The 21,701-nt window shown below is 36.8% G+C and overlaps 1 pseudogene; it reads right to left on the bottom strand.

The window, feature by feature from the left end:
* Positions 1-13,601: 13,601 nt before the first annotated feature.
* LOC131656319 (uncharacterized) lies at positions 13,602-17,849 on the bottom strand (annotated as a pseudogene).
* Positions 17,850-21,701: the final 3,852 nt, after the last annotated feature.

Below are 21,701 nucleotides of genomic sequence, written 5' to 3'. Positions count from 1 at the left end.
GAGTCCCATATCGGATAATATATGGCCTGAACATGTTCTTATAAGTGGTGGCAATCCTCACCCTACAAGCCGGTTTTGTAGGGTTGTGTTAGGCCTAACCACACTTCTTAACATGGTATCAAGAGCCTCGTTTAAGATCCGGTGGACCACCTTCTATGGTTTCCGCTATCGGGCCACCCACCGTCCTAGGCGTGAGGGGGTGTGTTAAGAGTCCCACATCGGACAATATATAGCCTGAACATGTCCTTATAAGTGGTGGCAATCCTCACCCTACAAGCCGGTTTTGTAGGGTTGAGTTAGGCCTAACCACACTTCTTAACAAGATGGTAGGTTGATTTGGGTGAGGTAAAATAATCAACCACGATATTATTAGATTGGTTTGGTTAAAACCACAAATTTATGGGTTGGCTAGTTGGTTATCCAATTTTTTCTTATATAATTATTAATGATGTGTCATATTTTTTTCTTAATAAATAGTTTAACATATTACCGTTATTTATTTAAATATCAAATATCTAAATGTATGATAAAATTCATCATAAACATATTTGCGAAAATTAAAGTTACATTAAAGTAATACCTAAAGTTGTATAAAATACTTATAACTTACAAGAATTAGCATCACATAATTAAAGTACGGCATCTTAAATAAGTTAAAATCATTACTTACAAAATAAAAGTTGTTCAAAAGGCCGAGATTGAAGCAACCAAGATTAAAAACATCAAAGTCATCACATATATAATTACCAAAAAGAGCCAAAAAATAGTCACTTAATAACCCATGGGTTGTGAGGGTTAGGTGTGGGTTCACCAATAACCTGGGGTCAATTTGGGTGGATTTTACTGGGTTTATTGGGTTTACCCACCCATGTACACCCCTAGTTCACGGTACGGTTCGTGAGAAAAACTGAACCGAACTAAACCATAGTAAAAATTCCGTTGAACTAAACTGAACCGTTTCAATTTAGTAAGAATCAAACTGAACCAAAATTATTGATTTGGTATACCATTTCAAAATTCCGAACCGTTAGAAGATAATTTTTTCCAAACCGAACTGTTTAGCTATTTTTCAATTTTTTTTAATTTTTTAAACTTGTTTTAAGCATTTTTCATTTTTAATTCTGGTTCGATTTGGGTTCAGTTTCGTTACAGTTTGGTTCTAGAAATGTTTGTGCATAATGGTTTGATTCACTATCCAAACACAACGGTTCAGTTATTTTAACTTCAGTTCGACAGTTCGGTTCTGTTCTTGAATTTTTTTAACAACCCTAATTGTGTGAAATAGTATTGAGTTAGATACAATATAACTAATTTATGTAACTACCCTTACTAACTCTAATTAATTTCACTAAAAACAGTTGTATTGTTATATTTACTCTAATACTACTCTTCTACAAACTAATTGTTATATGAGAGAAATAATCTCGAGTTTGGTTCTCGAGTTTAGAAAAATAGGAGTTGGTAAAGTTTTAGTAAGAGCATATGCAATTAGAGTTGGGTCGGGTACATGTTAAATTTTTAGTTTACTTGCAACAACTTTTTCACGAAGAAAGTGAATGTTTAGTTCAATGTATTTGGTTCTAGTATGTAAAATAAGATTGCATGATAGCATGACTACATTTAGATTATTACACAACAAAGTTGCAAATAAATATTTGATGTGGAGTTTAGACAAAAATAACTCAAGCCATATGTAATTTATGCTAGAGTCTATTGGAAATCTTCAAGTTTCACATAGGTTAGAGATAAAGTAATAGAAGAGTTTATATAGAGTGATACTATTCACTTAAGTTGGTTTAAAGTTGATTTTACGAGAGTGAGTTAAGTCAAATTCTAATATGGTATCAGAGTCTATCAATCGGACCTTGGGCCTTCCACCATTTAAAATCCCCGCACCAAACCCAAAAAGAGTGTTGGACGTGAGGGCGTGTATTGGAAATATTCCAAATTCAACATAGGTTAGAGATATGGCATTGAAAGAGTTTATATAGGCTGACACCGCTCACATTATAAGTTGGTTTAAAGTTGGTTTTGTAAGGATAAATTAGGTCAAATTCTAATAGAACTCGATACTTAGCTTTGGTAATTGATTTGGCCAGTGGTGATTGCTTTTTTGAGCTCCAAGATACTAGATTGGTAACTTCTCCAAAATAAATTTTAAGCTAGAGAGAATTTGTTTAAAAGAGAAATTATTATTGACCCTGATGGTCTATCTTGTGGATTGTGTGATGGATTTATTAGATATGTCTCTCATTTGTTTATTACTTGCAAAATGCTGGCTAGTCTATGATATATGATTTTTATGTACTATATAAGAAAATGGTCTTGCCGTAAAATTTAATCTTGTTGTTTGGGGTTTTTCTCCCTTGGAAGGTTTGGCTAGAATTATAGGGTGGTGTGGACTATTTGGAAATCCATAAATGACTTCATCTTTTTAGGTACGCCGATTAATGAGAAAGACGTGAAAGATAGGAGTGTCTCTCTCATCTATAAATGATACCTTGGTATGAACCAACTTATTCTTGTTCTTTTTCTAGCTAACTTGTAAATTGAAACCTTTGTTTAACCCAACAGCAGTTCAAGAGTGTGATATGGTTTTTTTACAGGTAGTTCTAAATTGCTTTAAGATGATGTTGCTACTTTAATAGTGATTCTCTGTCTTGAGTTCTAATCTATCTTTGATTGCGGTATTTGTGAATATGGGAGTTTACAATTTTATCTTCCTTCTTTTTTTCTTCTTTTTATTTTGTTTTGAGACACTTTTGATTTTTTTTTTATGTCGTTTATATATCTCGTTTTAAAACAAGACACTTTCAACTAGTCTTGAAGTTTAATAAACAAACAACTTCTCTACTATACCATAACTCAAAAGGATAAATTAAAGTGGTTATGCATTTTCAATTATTTAATTTGTCTATACATTTACAATAAACCAATTCATTTTACATTGATACCTTCACCATAAACCAATTCATTTTGCATGCATGCTAAATTTATTTAAAACTGAGATTAAAAGTATCAAGAGTATTATTCATTTGATAAATTGTTAGAAAGTACTTGTATTAGTCTAACATTTGTCTTATCTCTTTCATCCATGTATTTCTCCCTCAAGATCTAAACAATTATTAGTCAATTTTAACTTTATGATTAATAACTTTTTAAGATTCTATTATGTTTTGTTTTAGTAATTTTATAAGTCTAAAAAATTTTAATTTTAATTAAAAAATTCAACATAATATAAACTATTGTTAGCTCGCTTTTATATAAGTATAAATTTATTAATATATATTTAAGAATAGAGTAAAATTTATTAAAAATTTAAAAAAATATTTTGAGTTTTTATAATATTAGTGTAAATATATTTATCAATTTTTACAGGGTTAAGTATGTTTTTGGTTCTTATAAAATTATCAAATTTTGTTTTTGGTCCCTATTAAAAAAATGACATGTTTTGGTCCCCACAAAATTATTATGCACGTAGTTTTAGTCCCTATTATTAAACTGGTGTATGTTAACTATTTTTGAATGATTATTTTACAAACATGTTTATAACTTTATAAAAAGTTTCTCGAAAAAAAGAACTGAAAATTTAATTTCTAAGTCGAAATTTACATTACTTTTATCATTATCTTTTGATATTTAAAAAATTCATATTTAATTTTTCTCATTTTAAAAAATTCTATAATTTGGAAAAGAAATATCTTATAGTATTCTAAACACGTATGAAAAAATTGTTCAAAAATTTAAAAGTTTAAGAGTAATTAAACAGTTTTCAAAATTTTAAAAAATAACAAGGACTAAAACTGCATGCATATAACTTTTATAGAGACTAAAATATGTCATTTTTTTAATAGGGACTAAAAATGAAATTTGAAATATTTATAGGAACCAAAAACATACTTAAGCCAATATTTATAGGACCAAAAACATACTTAACCCATTTTTATATTAACTCTATGTTTACAAAATATTATGTATAATGAAACAAATGAATTTATATAAAACATATAAATTTATTATGCATAATACATTTATAAATATAGAAATAAATGATGAATACAAAGTGACAAATATTGATTAAAAAGGTATGTATATGTTAAAAAAATCATTTTATGACATAAATTTATTCTATAATCATATCCCTCGTAATATTTAGATTCCTTCGCTATGGCCCAGATGCATTATTTCAGCACAGATTCCATTTTTGGCAGTCCATGTGGACTTTTGTTTAAATTTTTAGCTATTATTTAAATTCCACGTGGAATAATTTTTTTAAATAATTTTATATTTATTTTTTTTACGTTTTCTTAAATTTTTTTATTAATATTTTTTAGAAATTATTTTTTTCTTAAATTATTTTTATTAATATGTTTTAGAAATTATCAAAATGTTACATTTGGGCATTTTTTAGAAATTATCAAAATGTTACATTTGGGCCTACACCCATTTAGATTTGACTAGAAGCCCAGTCACCACACATACACTCATATTATTTTCAACTTGCGTAGACTTATGATTAATTGGTATATAAATACTAATTATGTGTGTATATCAAACGTTGTGGGACATCTTGAATCTGTGTGTAGTGTACTTACTTTCTCTCACTGAAACAATGAAACTTAGTCAAAATCTTCAACAGAGAAAGAACTGTGATGACATCCCTCTACAGCTTGTTGAATGCTACTAATTGTTGGTGGTGTCATATTGACACACAGATACTTTTCATTTACAGAAACTGTAATACTTTTCATTTACAGAAACTGAGTGAATGCAAACTACCACAACTACAAAACTCCATAACCAAACTGTAATACTTTTCATTTTCAAAATAAGAATACAAGGTTGGTAAGAAAGTGAAGCCTTATCCATAACTTTCATGGCATAGAATGTTCATGTTCCTTTAAGCTCAACAAGATAAACACTTCCAATGTCACCATAACCAACACGTTTCACAAGCCTAAACACTTCCAATGTTCCTGTTCCTTTGACCCTTTTAAAACCATGTTGATTGCATCCCATCTCATATCACCTCCAGTATGTGGCTTATTGTTGCTGCATCTGAGTTCAGTTTCAGTTACAGAAAAATTGAAATTGAATTGAGTAAAGTGAAGTATAAAGGGAATATTGGTTGAATAAGAAAGGAAATTATGAAACGGGAAATGTGTGGTCCGGAGAATCTGGGTGGGCATCTGAGGTGGACTTCGCTCATCACTTCATCGTCGCCTTCGTGTAAGTCTTCATCTTCTTTTTTCGGCGACGGAGCTGAATGCTCCATTTTGCAAACCAAAAGAAAGTACATAAACTGTGAACAAATTAAGGAACATAAACTATGAACAAATTAATAAGCTGTGTTAAACAATAAAGAAAATATACTTAATTATCAATGGCTCTTTTAATGGTACTGTGTTGGTGAGGAAGGTTGATGATGATGGATTCGAATTGAATGGTGTTGTTTTCTTATGAGTGTGAGGAAGGTTAGTAGGTTAGTGATTAATGGTGATGAAAGAATCTTTAAAGCAATTTGGTAAAAAAAAAATTACAGTGGCTTAAAACGAATTCCCCTACTATTACAGGGGATTTGTATATTTAACCCTTTTGTTTATAAAAGGTTTTCTATATGATTAATATTTTAATAAATATCAACACTAATTTTGATTTATCTTTTACTTATACTATATCAATAAATTCTTTTGAAACCCTCTTTTTATTAGATATGATTTGATAAAAATCAAATAAATAAAAAACATATATTTTAGTTAAAGTTAAATTATGTTGGAATCAAAGGAGCCATAGAAATCTCGTCATTCAAAGAATTTAATTATTGCAACAACGAATATTAGTATTTAAGAATCATAGTAGATTTTTCCAAAGTGTCCACGAAGTCTACCAAATACGTAATATTTAAGTAGAAATTAAAATTAGAATACTATATCAATAAATTCTTTTGAAACCCTCTTTTTATTAGATATGATTTGATAAAAATCAAATAAATAAAAAATATATATTTTAGTTAAAGTTAAATTATGTTGGAATCAAAGTGGAGCCATAGAAATCTCATCATTCAAAGAATTTAATTATTGCAACAACCAATATTAATATTTAAGAATCATAGTAGATTTTTTCAAAGTTTCCACGAAGTCTAACAAATACGTAATATTTAAATAGAAATTAGAATTGGAATAAAAAAAGAGGAGTTTGTTTTTACATGTTTGCATAGATTTTAAAGGCATCGGATTTTCAGAGGAGAAAAAACAATCAATTATTAACCAAAGAACTTCATCCAAACTTTCATGAGTAAGTTACATCAAATCATCCCAAAAAAGAATCAATCAAATCTCCATAATATTTCAAGTTAAATCTTCAGAAATCATCAAATTAGGATCTAAACAGAATAAAATCATATTAAAATCTACAATAATCTCAATCATCCTCAAATTCTCTCAATCAACCTAAAATAAATGTGATAATTTTGTCAGAGATGGAAGAAATAAATTGAACAACCAATATTTATTCTGTAAGAAAAATAAAGCTAAAGAGTAACTAATTTTAAAATTAATAATTAACATGTCGATGTCATCTGGAAGATGAATAACTAAAAATCATATGGTCAAAATAGTAGTTTCACTCTATGATCTATCCTGAGCGGTTTATACTTTTCCGAATTTAAGAGAATTTCTTTATCCACCCCCTCTGTCTTTTTGGTGACCCCTGGTGAAAACCCCAAAATGCCCCTTGTTTCGAAAATGCATTTCCGAAGTGCAAAAAAATGTTGTTTTCGGATATGCATCTCCGAAAACACTTTTTTTTTCAAAATTTGTCTTATTTCGGAAATGCATTTCCGAAAACAGGATTTCGGAAGTGCATTTCCGAAATACTGCGCGTTTAGCAGATTAAGCAAAACAGCCCCTCCCCCCAATTCATTTACCCTAAATCAATTTCAAAATCAACCTCAAAGAGATTTTTTGCAAACCAACTTCCAAGGCTACATCAAAGGTTGTTTCTACTTGCTCTATTACATTCAAAAGCTTCTCAATCACTTCAATTTGTAAGTTTCTTAATCTTTAGATCCATGATTGAAATGCATGTTAGGGTTGTTAGAAATTACAAAAATGATATAGGGGTAGGTTGTTAGTAGTATTTAGGTTGTTTAGAAGCATTATAACATGTTTGAACTACTAATTTTGGGGTCTGCCATGAAAGCTGCAGAAATGGAGTTCGCATGGGTGTTTCGGAAGTTCATTTCCGAAAACACCTCCCACACCAGTTTCGGAAATGAACTTCCGAAATGTGTCCAGAAGTGGTTTTTTTATTTTTTTAATTATTTCGCATTTTTATGGATTTCAATTGTTTCAAGAATATGGCAGGCAACCCAGCACGTATCAGACAGGGGAGAGAGACACAAACAGCGTCGGCTAGACGCGAGCGTGCGGCGCAGCTTGCATCGACGCGGGGACAGGGTGGAGTGCAAGCACCCGTACATACTGATGAGCCCGGTTCCTCGTCTGGATCGAGGAGTCGGCTGGCTAAGGTATCTTCTTCCCGTCAGGAGGAGGTACGGGAGGAGGAAGAGGCAGTTAGATACCAGGAGGCGGAGGAGGAGGTACTGGATGTTGACCTTCCGCACGGGAAGGAGGAGGAGGAGGGCTACCCGGGAGGGTCCAGTGACACGTCCGTGCTGATTTCCTACCACGAGCAGGTCGCTCGACGTGTCTGAGAGGGAGAGGTATTTTTTATAATTTGTCCTACTTTATTATTTTAATCGTTTTTTATTTAGCTTTTTATTCCTTTTTAATGATTAACAATGTTTTTTGATTTTGTTTTTGTTGTAACAGGAAAGGGTGACTTTAAAAATGGTGAACCACGCCCGAAAGATTTTTGGTCTCTTTAAACCAGAGGCGCAGTGGTTTAATGATGCGGTGACAGCTTCAGGGCTAGGTGGGTTGTGCATGACCGGGTATACCACCATCAGCCACGGCATACAGGGGGGCTTTGTGGAGCGGTGGCATAGGGAGACGTCTTCTTTCCACTTACTGGTTGGGGAGATGACGATCACCTTGCACGATGTGCAGTGTCTTCTCCACTTGCCGATTAGGGGAATGCTGCTGAACCATTCCCGGATCCAGAGGGTCGATGCGATCAACTGGATGGCGGTCTATCTGGGTATGGAATCAGATATGGTTGATTTTGAGTGTCGGACGACAAATGGGCCTCATATCCGGTTCTCCACATTGAGCGATTATTACGAGCACCACTTGGTGGCGGCGGCCGAATCCGAGGATGCGGAGAACGGCCTATTTATAGAGTATCACCGTGCCTGCGCTCTCCGGTGCTGTTTAATGTTTTTGGTAGGCACTGCACTCTTTGTGGAAAAGAGTGCAAGATACGTCGACGTGACCTACCTCCGCTACTTCATGGACTTGACTATCGTTCACCCGTGGAACTGGGGGTCAGCTATTTTGGTATACCTAAACCAGAAGCTGAATGAGGCCTCCAACTGGAGGACCAGGCAGTTGACCGGATCTGCCACATTCTTGACGGTACATTTCATTTTAATTGTTTCACATTTATTTATGGTTCGTATTTATTTTTAATACATTATCGTGTTTGTGTTTCAGGGCTGGATCATCTCCTACTTCCCCCGCATCCACGGCTTCCACATTGATCCGGCATACAAGGACGCCATGCCCAGGGCCGCCCAATACGTTCTCCAAAGGGAGAACAATACAGTGGGACCATATCGTGGGTACCTCGACCGCACAGCTCACGATGACATTAGTTGGAGGCCATTCAGTGACTACACTGCTGTTGTCGCCTTTGACCGCATCTCGTTATATTTTGGCTGGTTGGCATGCGGGACCAACACCATGGTGAGGTAACTCCCTGAGCGGTGCATGTGGCAGTTTGGATTTGTGCAGATGATACCCAGGTCACCTTTTGAGGCTGCTCCCGACACAGTTACCCGAGTGGAGCTCACTAGCATATTTGCAGATTGGGAGCGTCATGTGGTCCCGGAGGAGTATCGTCGCATACAGGTCACCCAGGACTGGCACAGTGTGGAGGGGTATGTCACATGGTTCTATCGGGTGTCACATCCTCTAATGACACCCGACGCTCCCGGCGCTCCTAGGCCAGCATACGAGGAGGTCCTAGAGAACCAGCAGGCCGAGGATGACCATGCCATTGATCTCCTGCCGATCTGCCAGCGGATAGAGCTGCTTGGGAGGGACGCGTTAGAGCGAGGTATCATTGATCTGGGCGGTCCAGAGGCAATCTCCGTGGTGGAGAGGATGGTCGCTGATGCGGGCCATGCGGCGGCATATAGGAGGCAGAGGAGGTCATAGGGAGTGAGGGTTAGGCATACCCAGTAGGGGTTCGGGTTTATTTTTCTTGTATTCGGATTGTATTTTTCACACTATTACTCGTTTTGTATATATATATTATTTGGATTTTATTTATCATATTAGTATTTTATGTTGATATGTCGTTTATTTTGTTCAGCGTTTTCGTTTAATTAAAAATACGGGACTGTTAAGAAAAACATAAAAAAAACACAATTTCTGCATAATTCGGAAGTGCATATCCGAAACCCCCCAAAATGTGAAAAAAGGTGTTTTCGGAAGTGCATCTCCGAAAACACCACCCATTTGGTGTTTTCGGAAGTGCACTTCCGAAGTCTGGGAAAATTTAGAAAAAAAATACTTCGGAGATGCATCTCCGAAGCAAGGGCAAGTTGGGGTTTTCGCTGGGGGTACCCACATAAAGAGGTGGATAAAGAAATTTTCGAATTTAAATATCTTCCTCACACTGCAATAGCTTACACAGACAAAAGAAAAAAAATCTCTTATCCTCTTTCTCATTTTTTAGATCTTTATTTTCCCTCTTTCAATTAGACGAATTCGGCGTTTTCTGCATGTAACATATTATTGAAGATTAACATTAGGCATACACAACAGAGGGAGGAAAATTAAGCAGTAAAGAGCCAAAGACATTTGTAAAAGTATGAAAAATGAAACAGTTTCAAATATTTTGGAACATGTATGTTTTATTACCAGGTTTTAGAAGAATCATGGCTAGGATAAGTCGTGGAAACATTAACTTCAAAATGAACACTTCCATTTTGGAGTGTGAGAAAGTGATTTAAATAGTTAAGGAACCAACTTCCTACAACCTGTTAGTCCAACTTTCAATGTGACCTTTAAGTCCTATCTGCATAAAAGATAGTGAAAACTAGTGTCTTATCCGTGCGTTCGCACGGGTACCCGTCGTTTTCGCGCATTGTGATTGAGAAAAATAAAAGATATTAGTAAAAGATTAAGTTTTGGTTAAAATTGAAAAAGTTATAAAAATAATAATATTTTATTTGACAAATTATAATGAAGGAATATTCAATCAAATTATATAATTCAATTTGTGATAACTATTTAATATAATTGATTAAACTACAAACTATTAGCCCAATCTCAAACTATCAGCTAAGGAGAATCGATTATTTTTTGCTAGCTAAGGAGAAAATTAATTATTTTGGCTCAATTATAACTACAAACTATCAGCCCAATCTCAAACTATCAGCTCTCCCTTGTAGGCCAATGAGAAACCACTACAAACTCCATTTATAATAATGATTCATTCAAAATACATAATTAATAGAAAAATACTTTGACCAGTTACTTCATGTTCCCGTTAATATTCATTATTTTGATAAGTAACTTCGTATTCCCGTTAATATTTTAAATTTCTTCCCGTTAATTTTCAATATTTTGATCAGTAACTTCATGTTCTTGTTAATATTCATTATTTTGATCAGTAACTCCTTGTTCCCGTTAATATTCATTATTTTGATCAATAAGTTCGTGTTCCCGTTAATATTCCAAATTCGTTTCCGTTAATATTCAAAAAAATTATTAGTAACTTAATGTTTCTGTTAATATTCAAAAATTTATCAGTAACTTCGTGTTCCTGTTAACATTCAATATTTTGTCAATAACTCCGCGTTCCCGTTAACATTTATTATTTTGATCAGTAACTTCGTCTTCCCGTTAATATTCAAAATTTGTTCCCGTTAATTTTTAAAATTTGGATCAGTAACTGAATGTTTTCGATAATATTTTTGATCATTAAATATTTAATATTTTAATCAATAACTCCGTGCTCCCGTTAATATTCAATATTTTGATCAGTAACTCTGTGTTCCCAGTAATATTCAATATTTTGATCAATAAACTTCATTTCCCGTTAATATTCAATATTTTGACTAGTAACTTCATGTTCCCCTTAATATTTAATATTTTGATCAGTAACTTCGTGTTCTCGTTGATGTTCAATATTTTGTTCAGTAACTTCATGTTCCCGTTAAAATTCAATATTTTGATCAATAACATCATGTTGCCGTTTGTAACACCCCATACATACATTGCCTAGGATATACGTATATGGCATTAAAATGGTACTCGAAAATCATAAACATAAGCAGCGGAGTGGATAATATATAAGTACAAGTACAAAAGCCCAAACTGTTATGGCCAAAATACATAAGTTCTGACTGGTACAAATACATATCCATAGTACAAAAGATGATAATACAAAAGATCATGAACTACAAAAGAACACATCGCCAAGAAACACCATCTCGAAGCTAAGGCATCTTACCCTTTCCACGATCCTGCCTCGAACCACCTGTAAAAATAATAATTGGAATGGGGTGAGATTACTAAATCTCAGTGAGTCTCCCTATCTTACGGGTTCACTCAGTTCTAAAGGGAACATGCAATCAACTGATTCACCGAGAATCCAGGTTGTCCTCACGGCCAGGTACAAATACAAACAAGGGTACACCTTCAATGGAAGTCCCATAACTATCCAAGAAGGCATCAACAACAACAGGCTCAACGCCATCACAAACAAGTATGCAGACCCGTACCCATGTACGAGGAATCCAGGAGTAAGTTACTTGCCTGCTACATAGACTACGCATCCACACCCTCGATGAGTTTCCTCTCATGCCTAATTGTCGAGAGACTTGTACATGCACATCGCAAGTGAAACGAATAATCCTATATGGTTTATCCGCGACGAGTTACAGCGGTGATTTGCCTACTTGGCATCACGGCCCCGTCAATCACTATACGCAGATGTGATCGCTACAATGTACAAAACGCCATCAAGACTACATGAGCTCACCGGGCGAAAGCCTAGTGATATGGTCTACATGACATCACTAGAGGTGAGTTTACTGAGAAGTGCATCCTATATGGTACCACTACCTCACCATACCAAGCACGCAGATGTTTACCTGCTAGAGGAACGCCGTAAAAGACCCTCTCAGCGCATCGCAATGGTAGCTCAGGCGCGTAAGACATACCAAGATCACACAGCAAGGTATCCCAGACCACACAGCAAGGCACGAACTAAAGGTCACACAGCAATAGTCGTGGTCTTAAGCGATTTATCATCTATTAGCCAGGCCCACTCCGATTCAAGCATACACACATCACCGAGATCACACAGCACGGTATAAGCCATCACACAGCAATCACACTCGAATGTTCGACCGGAACAAACGAGATTAATAATAATAGTGCCATGATATAATCCATACAATTTGTATTTCACAACATACAAGCATATCCAAGGGATTTCAGTCATATCATGGTCTTATATAGTTAAAACACACATCAGAATGCCATACAAGTCATGAGAGGCCTTCGATTCCGATACGAAACGAAACTGCACTCAAATAGGGGAAATATCAATTCTGCATCAGACTAGTTCGCTACAGCGAACTTCTGTTCGCTACAGCGAACTCAAACAGAAGCAAACTTCTTCAAATCCAGGTCCGTTCGCTACAGCGAACTCCAGCGAAGCCCCGATTCGCTACAGCGAAGGGAAGTTCGCTACAGCGAATAAGTCAATTCAACTCCCAGGTTTATTCGCTACACAGTTCGCTACAGCAAACCATTCGCTACAGCGAAAGAAAGTTCGCTGCAGCGAACTCTGCAAAACAGCAAAAACGCAAAAACGCATTTGGGGTCCCCAAGCCCCAAATTTCAACATGCATCCATTCTTAAGCGAAAATGAAACATGGGAACAATATGCAAATGAATTATTACTACCAATAAGGTCTAACACATGCGAAAGAATGAGGATCAAAAGCATTTACTCAAAAACCCTTAATCCCCAAAGTTAGCATAAACCCCAAAATGTTTTCCCCAAAGTCTCTATCTATGAGACTCACCTGATTAAGCTGGGGAAGCTGCGAAAATCAGAAGAAGATGGTTGAATCAAGGATGCATGCAAGGTTGATGATGAAGTTTGAAATGGGTTCTCTTCTCTTTTCCTTCTTGTTTCACGTTCTCCCTCTTCTAGTCTCCACAAAATTCTGTTTTTGGTTCACAAATTCAAATGAGTCTATAGCCAAACAATCCCTTAAGCCTTAGTTATTAGGTGCATAGACCAAAACACCCCTCAACTATTCCTTATTTACCATAGTGCCATTTAGTTACATCTCCACTAAATGAAATTATTATTATTAAATCTCTTGAGTAAAACATTGGGATATTACATTCTCCCCCCCTTAAATAGAATTCGTCCTCGAATTCGAAAACTTACCAGAACAGGTGAGGATACAACTCCCGCATCTCTGATTCGAGCTCCCAAGTGGCTTCGTCTGGACGCGACTCCTCCCACAACACCTTCACAAGAGGTATCTCTTTGTTTCTCAACGACTTGCTAGCATACTCCAAGATACGACAAGGTTGCGGTTGGAAGGAAAGATCTGGTTCTACTTCAATCGTATCTGGCAGGATAGGATGAAATGAATCCAGCACAAACTTCCGTAACTGAGACACATGGAAAACGTCATGCAGCCCGGATAGTGAAGGAGGCAACGCTAACTGGTATGCGACTTCACCTATCCGTCTCATGATCTGATAAGGTCCTACGTATCTCGGGCTAAACTTGCAAGTCTTAAACGGTCCTTTCAACCTCAACCTCGGAGTCACCTTCAAGAACACATGATCTCCTACATCAAACTCCAACGGTCTCCTTCGTTCGTCCGCATAACTCTTCTGTCGATCTTGGGCTTGTTTCATCTTATCTCGGATCATCTTAACCTTCTCCGTGGTTTCTTGAATTATCTCCGGTCCAAGAATTCCCTTCTCACCCACTTCAGACCAACACAACAGCGACCGACACTTCCTCCCATACAAGGCTTCATATGGAGCCATACCGATACTCGCATGATAACTGTTGTTATACGCGAATTCTATCAAAGGTAAGTTATCCTTCCAACTTCCACCAATTTCTAAGATACATGCCCTTAGCATATCCTCAATGGTCTGAATAGTCCTTTCCGTTTGTCCATCTGTCTGAGGGTGGTTAGAAGTGCTCAAATTCAGATTTGTACCCATTTCTTGATGAAAAGCTTTCCAAAATCGGGAGGTGAACTTCGGATCCCTGTCTGACACAATGCTAGATGGTACACCATGCAATCTCACAATCTCCACTACAAAAAGCCTCGCAAGGTGAGAAACCTTGTGAGTTGTCTTAACCGGTAAGAAATGCGCGGACTTAGTCAAACGATCCACTATCACCCATATCGAGTCATGCCCACCTAATACCCGTGGTAGTCCCACAATGAAGTCCATGGATATACTGTCCCATTTCCAAACAGGAATATCCAATGGTTGCAACATACCACCGGGCCTTTGGTGCTCTATCTTCACTTGTTGACAAATCACGCACTGCTCTACATAATCAGCCACATCTCTCTTCATACCAGGCCACCAAAAATTCCCTTTCATGTCTTGATACATCTTGGTCGACCCGGGATGGATGGTGAATTTGCTTTTGTGAGCCTCGTCCAGAATTAACCTCCTTAACTCCGCATCATTTGGCACACACATCCTCTGTCCAAAAAGAATGAGTCCATCAGATGTACGAACGAAATCTGGAAGGTTTGCTTTAGCTTGCAATTCTACATCATTCCACTGTGCTTGACGGATCTTTTCCCGCAACTCATTCTCAATACGCAAGTTACTCATCAACACACCCGTTGGTGCCCACTCAAATTGTAAATCCAGGTTTCTGAACTTCTCCATAAGGTCAAACTCTAACATCATCAGCTCTGCAACCTTAATCTCCTTCCTACTCAAGGCATCCGCTACCTTATTAGCTTTACCGGGATGGTACTTCAAATCAAAGTCAAAGTCCTTCAAGTACTCCATCCATCTCCTTTGACGCATGTTAAGTTCCTTTTGATCAAAGAGATACTTCAAACTCTTGTGATCACTAAACATCTCAAAGTGAACTCCATACAAATAATGTCGCCACACCTTGAGCGCGAACACAATTGCAGCGAGTTCGAGGTCATGAGTAGGATAATTCTCTTCATGAGATCTCAACTGTCTCGATGCATAAGCTACAACCTGTCCATCTTGCATCAACACTCCACCCAAGCCTTTCTTAGAAGCATCACAGAACACTTCGTAAGATCGGTTTGGATCAGGAATCACCAACACTGGAGCAGTAGTCAATTTCTCCTTGAGTTTCTGAAAACTCTTCTCACATTCTGAATTCCATTCGAATGAAACTTCCTTCCTTGTAAGCTTGGTCAAAGGTAATGCCAATTTGGAAAAGCCCATAATAAACCTCCGATAGTAACCTGCCAAGCCTAGGAAACTACGGACCTCAGTTGCATTCTTGGGTCGTTCCCAATTTATCACTGCTTCTACCTTTGAAGGGTCTACAGCTACGCCGCCACCAGATATGACATGTCCAAGAAACTTGACTTCAGACATCCAGAACTCACATTTACTAAGCTTCGCAAACAACTGCTTTTCTCTGAGAACCGACAACACAATCCTCAAATGCTCCATGTGCTCTTCGATAGTCCGAGAGTAGATCAAGATGTCATCTATGAAGATCACCACGAACTGGTCCAAATACGGTTGGAACACTCAGTTCATGTAATCCATAAAGACAGCAGGAGCATTGGTTACCCCGAATGGCATAACCAAGAACTCGTAATGACCGTATCTCGTCCTAAAAGCAGTCTTAGATACATCCGAACTCTTAACCCGAATTTGATGATATCCCGACCTGAGGTCAATCTTCGAGAACACACAGGCTCCTTTCAATTGATCCAGGAGGTCATCAATCCGTGGTAGAGGATACTTGTTCTTTATGGTTACCTTGTTCAGCTGACGATAGTCGATGCACAAACGCATACTACCATCCTTCTTCTTCACTAACAAGACTGGAGCTCCCCATGGAGAAACACTAGGACGAATGAAGTGTTTCGCCAACAACTCTTCTAGCTGACTCTTCAACTCTCTTAGCTCTGCAGGAGACATCCTATAAGGGGCGATCGAAACTGGAGCGGTACCCGGAACAAGATCAATAGAGAATTCAACTTCTCTTTCCGGCGGAAGAGAAGTAACATCCTCAGGAAATACATCGGAAAATTCACACACAACCGGAATCTCCAATACACTCTTCTTGTCCTTGGAGTCCGACGTAAGAACCAAAAGGAAAGACTTCTCTTGAGCAAAAAGGTAATTGATCACGTTAACTGTACCTTCAAGAAGATGTTCAATGGCATCGGTTGGTGTAGTCTCCTCAGCGGGAATGAAGATAGCCTTCTCTTTACAACCGATGTAAACCGAGTTAGCTGACAACCAGTCCATACCAAGTACTACATCGATCTTCTTAAGAGGTAGACAGATGAGATCAATCACGAACCTACGACCATTGAAGGTAATAGAACATTCCTTGCAAATTTCTCGAGCTTCCACTATATCGTCCGTAGCCGACGAGATAATCATAGGATTAGGAAGAAGACTCGTTTCAAAACCAAGCCTCCGCACACAAGGATAAGAGATAAAAGAATGTGTCGCTCCACAATCTACTAATACAAACAAGGGCTGATTATTGACATAACACGTACCAGCAACAAGATTGGTGTTTCCTTGAGCCTTCCTAGCATCCAAGGTGTAAACACGCCCTTTAGTCTTTTCCGGAACATCTGGGGCTGTACAATACTTCGCAAAGTGACCCGTCATTCCACACTTGAAACACTTCTTTGCATCGAATGAGCAATTCCCATAGTGCCTCCTATTGCACTTTCCACACTGAGGAGGTTGACTAGAACGATCCCCATAAACCTGTTTCTTCATAGCTGGAGAATTGCGGGGTTTCAATTGCTGTCCCGACCTTCCTTGTTCCCTACGAACCGGCTTATTCTGCTCTCTTTCATCTTGGACTCTCTTCAATGTGTTCTCGGCAACATAGCATTGCCTCAAACACTCAGCATAGGTGGTAAACTCCCTTTGAGACACACTGTGCACAATATCAGCATTCAGCCCCATGAGGAATTGATCAATCTTCCACAACTCATCTGGTGCATAAGCCGCTTGTCTGGAATAGGCAGCCATGTCCTCAAACTTCTCAGCATATTCAGACACCGACATGTTGCCTTGTTTGAAGGACTGAAACTCACGCTCCTTCAAAGCACGCACACTGTTGGGGTAGTACTTCTCCAAGAAAGCTGTCTTGAAATGTTGCCAATCCTTTGGAATTCCTTGATTAGTGAAATACGTAGACTCTGTATTCCACCATCTACCTGCCGGTCCCTTCATTTTCTGAGCAGCAAATATCACTTTCTCTTCCTCTGTGCACTGAATAGCCTGGAATATCATCTCCAGAGCATATAGCCAATCATGCGCAATCACAGGGTCTAAGCCACCCAAGAACTCTGGCGGATCCATCCGAAAGAAAGCACGAAAGTCAGGCCCTGCTGCAGCCTGAGGAGTAGGAGCAGGAGCGGTTGGCTGTTGCCCTTGCATGCCTTGCATCATCTGCATCATCATCTGATTCTGTTGTTGCATCTGTTGCATTATCTGCACCCAAGGCACACCTGCATTCTCAGTTTCAGGCTCAGTCTCCACATTCCTTGTTCTGGGCCTTCCGGGACCTCTGCGTTGTTCAGCCATCTTCCTGTTTGTCCTACACACGGGATCAAGTTGATCAGGCTTAATTCCATAAGTAAGACATAAGGAATCATGCCGACACTACACATATGAGGCAGAATTATGCTGACTTATGATGTTTCGTGGCAAAGCCGAGAATCGACCTGCTCTGATACCAACTGTAACACCCCATACATACATTGCCTAGGATATACGCATATGGCATTAAAATGGTACTCGAAAATCATAAACATAAGCAGCGGAGTGGATAATATATAAGTACAAGTACAAAAGCCCAAACTGTTATGGCCAAAATACATAAGTTCTGACTGGTACAAATACATATCCATAGTACAAAAGATGATAATACAAAAGATCATGAACTACAAAAGAACACATCGCCAAGAAACACCATCTCGAAGCTAAGGCATCTTACCCTTTCCACGATCCTGCCTCGAACCACCTGTAAAAATAATAATTGGAATGGGGTGAGATTACTAAATCTCAGTGAGTCTCCCTATCTTACGGGTTCACTCAGTTCTAAAGGGAACATGCAATCAACTGATTCACCGAGAATCCAGGTTGTCCTCACGGCCAGGTACAAATACAAACAAGGGTACACCTTCAATGGAAGTCCCATAACTATCCAAGAAGGCATCAACAACAACAGGCTCAACGCCATCACAAACAAGTATGCAGACCCGTACCCATGTACGAGGAATCCAGGAGTAAGTTACTTGCCTGCTACATAGACTACGCATCCACACCCTCGATGAGTTTCCTCTCATGCCTAATTGTCGAGAGACTTGTACATGCACATCGCAAGTGAAACGAATAATCCTATATGGTTTATCCGCGACGAGTTACAGCGGTGATTTGCCTACTTGGCATCACGGCCCCGTCAATCACTATACGCAGATGTGATCGCTACAATGTACAAAACGCCATCAAGACTACATGAGCTCACCGGGCGAAAGCCTAGTGATATGGTCTACATGACATCACTAGAGGTGAGTTTACTGAGAAGTGCATCCTATATGGTACCACTACCTCACCATACCAAGCACGCGGATGTTTACCTGCTAGAGGAACGCCGTAAAAGACCCTCTCAGCGCATCGCAATGGTAGCTCAGGCGCGTAAGACATACCAAGATCACACAGCAAGGTATCCCAGACCACACAGCAAGGCACGAACTAAAGGTCACACAGCAATAGTCGTGGTCTTAAGCGATTTATCATCTATTAGTCAGGCCCACTCCGATTCAAGCATACACACATCACCGAGATCACACAGCACGGTATAAGCCATCACACAGCAATCACACTCGAATGTTCGACCGGAACAAACGAGATTAATAATAATAGTGCCATGATATAATCCATACAATTTGTATTTCACAACATACAAGCATATCCAAGGGATTTCAGTCATATCATGGTCTTATATAGTTAAAACACACATCAGAATGCCATACAAGTCATGAGAGGCCTTCGATTCCGATACGAAACGAAACTGCACTCAAATAGGGGAAATATCAATTCTGCATCAGACTAGTTCGCTACAGCGAACTTCTGTTCGCTACAGCGAACTCAAACAGAAGCAAACTTCTTCAAATCCAGGTCTGTTCGCTACAGCGAACTCCAGCGAAGCCCCGATTCGCTACAGTGAAGGGAAGTTCGCTACAGCGAATAAGTCAATTCAACTCCCAGGTTTATTCGCTACACAGTTCGCTACAGCAAACCATTCGCTACAGCGAAAGAAAGTTCGCTGCAGCGAACTCTGCAAAACAGCAAAAACGCAGAAACGCATTTGGGGTCCCCAAGCCCCAAATTTCAACATGCATCCATTCTTAAGCGAAAATGAAACATGGGAACAATATGCAAATGAATTATTACTACCAATAAGGTCTAACACATGCGAAAGAATGAGGATCAAAAGCATTTACTCAAAAACCCTTAATCCCCAAAGTTAGCATAAACCCCAAAATGTTTTCCCCAAAGTCTCTATCTATGAGACTCACCTGATTAAGCTGGGGAAGCTGCGAAAATCAGAAGAAGATGGTTGAATCAAGGATGCATGCAAGGTTGATGATGAAGTTTGAAATGGGTTCTCTTCTCTTTTCCTTCTTGTTTCACGTTCTCCCTCTTCTAGTCTCCACAAAATTCTGTTTTTGGTTCACAAATTCAAATGAGTCTATAGCCAAACAATCCCTTAAGCCTTAGTTATTAGGTGCATAGACCAAAACACCCCTCAACTATTCCTTATTTACCATAGTGCCATTTAGTTACATCTCCACTAAATGAAATTATTATTATTAAATCTCTTGAGTAAAACATTGGGATATTACACCGTTAATATTCATTATTTTGATAACTAACTTCGTGTTTCCGTTAATATTCCAAATTTGTTCCTGTTCCCGTTAATATTATATACTTTGCTCTGTAATTTAATACTCACGTTAATATTCAATATTTTGATTACTAACTTCATGTTCTCGTTAATATTCAATATTTTGATTAATAACTTCATGTTCCTGTTAATATTCAATATAGTTTGATCAATAACTTTGTTTTCCTGTTAATATTCGATAGTTTGATCAATAACTTCGTGTTCTCGTAAATATTCAATATTTTGATCAGTAATTTTATGCTCTCGTTAACTTGCCATTTTTTTATCAGTAACTTCATGTTTCTGTTAATATTCAATACATTTAATATTTTGACCAGTAATTTAATATTGCCTTTAATACTCAATATTTTGATTAGTAACTTAATGTACCCATTAATATTAAAAAATATATATTAATATTCAATATTTTGACTAATAACTACATGTTCCCGTACATCCTTCGCTAGTTTTCAGGTTTTCACTAATGTACCAACATGTATACATTCTCTTATTGATATTGAAATGAAGTAATTGTTTTTCCCTCTCAAAAAAAAAACTACATGTTCCCGTTAATATTTAACTTTTTTTACCAATAACTTCATGTTTCTATTAATATTCAATATTTTGATGATATTTTTAAAACAAAAATAAATTAATTTTAACATTGTTTAAAAATATTTGATGATAATTAAAATATTTTATAATAACAAAAATCTTAAATAGACAATTTATAATGAAGAAATATTCTATCAAATTATATAATACAATTAATAATAAATATTTAATATAATTGATTAAACTCAATTTACAATCAAATATATTATTCCATATATAAAAATATTTGAATCAATAGTTAATTATTCTTATATATAAATATTTTTGTTTTGGAATTATTTATAAAACTATTTAAATCAATTGTAAATTTATTCTCGTTATTATTCAACATTTAATTAAATGTGTTAATATGAGTACCATATGCGTGTACCATATAATTACGTGTGTGTATCTGTAATGTATTATTTTGTATTTGGATAGAATTGACCCATTAAAGTTTTAATGGTAATATTTCAATTATATTATATTATATATAGATAAATATATATTGATTATTGATGAACTTGTCCAGTTAAAATTTTAAATTTTATAAATGACAAACAAATTGTATGATTAATAAAAAATATCATACAATTTTGATATTATTTATTCATATATTACTTATGTTTCATTTTATTACTATTTATTCATACAATACTTATGTTTCATTCGATTACTTATGCTTATTAACACCCGTAGTTATTTTTAAATATGTTTTTTAAAAAATAGTCAATAAATTTAATATATTTATTTTA

Source organism: Vicia villosa, linkage group LG1, assembly GCF_029867415.1.
Source record: "Vicia villosa cultivar HV-30 ecotype Madison, WI linkage group LG1, Vvil1.0, whole genome shotgun sequence".
In the NCBI taxonomy this organism is placed as follows: domain Eukaryota; kingdom Viridiplantae; phylum Streptophyta; class Magnoliopsida; order Fabales; family Fabaceae; genus Vicia; species Vicia villosa.
Note: the sequence above shows the minus strand (reverse complement) of the source record. Positions and strands in the feature narration are given on the sequence as shown.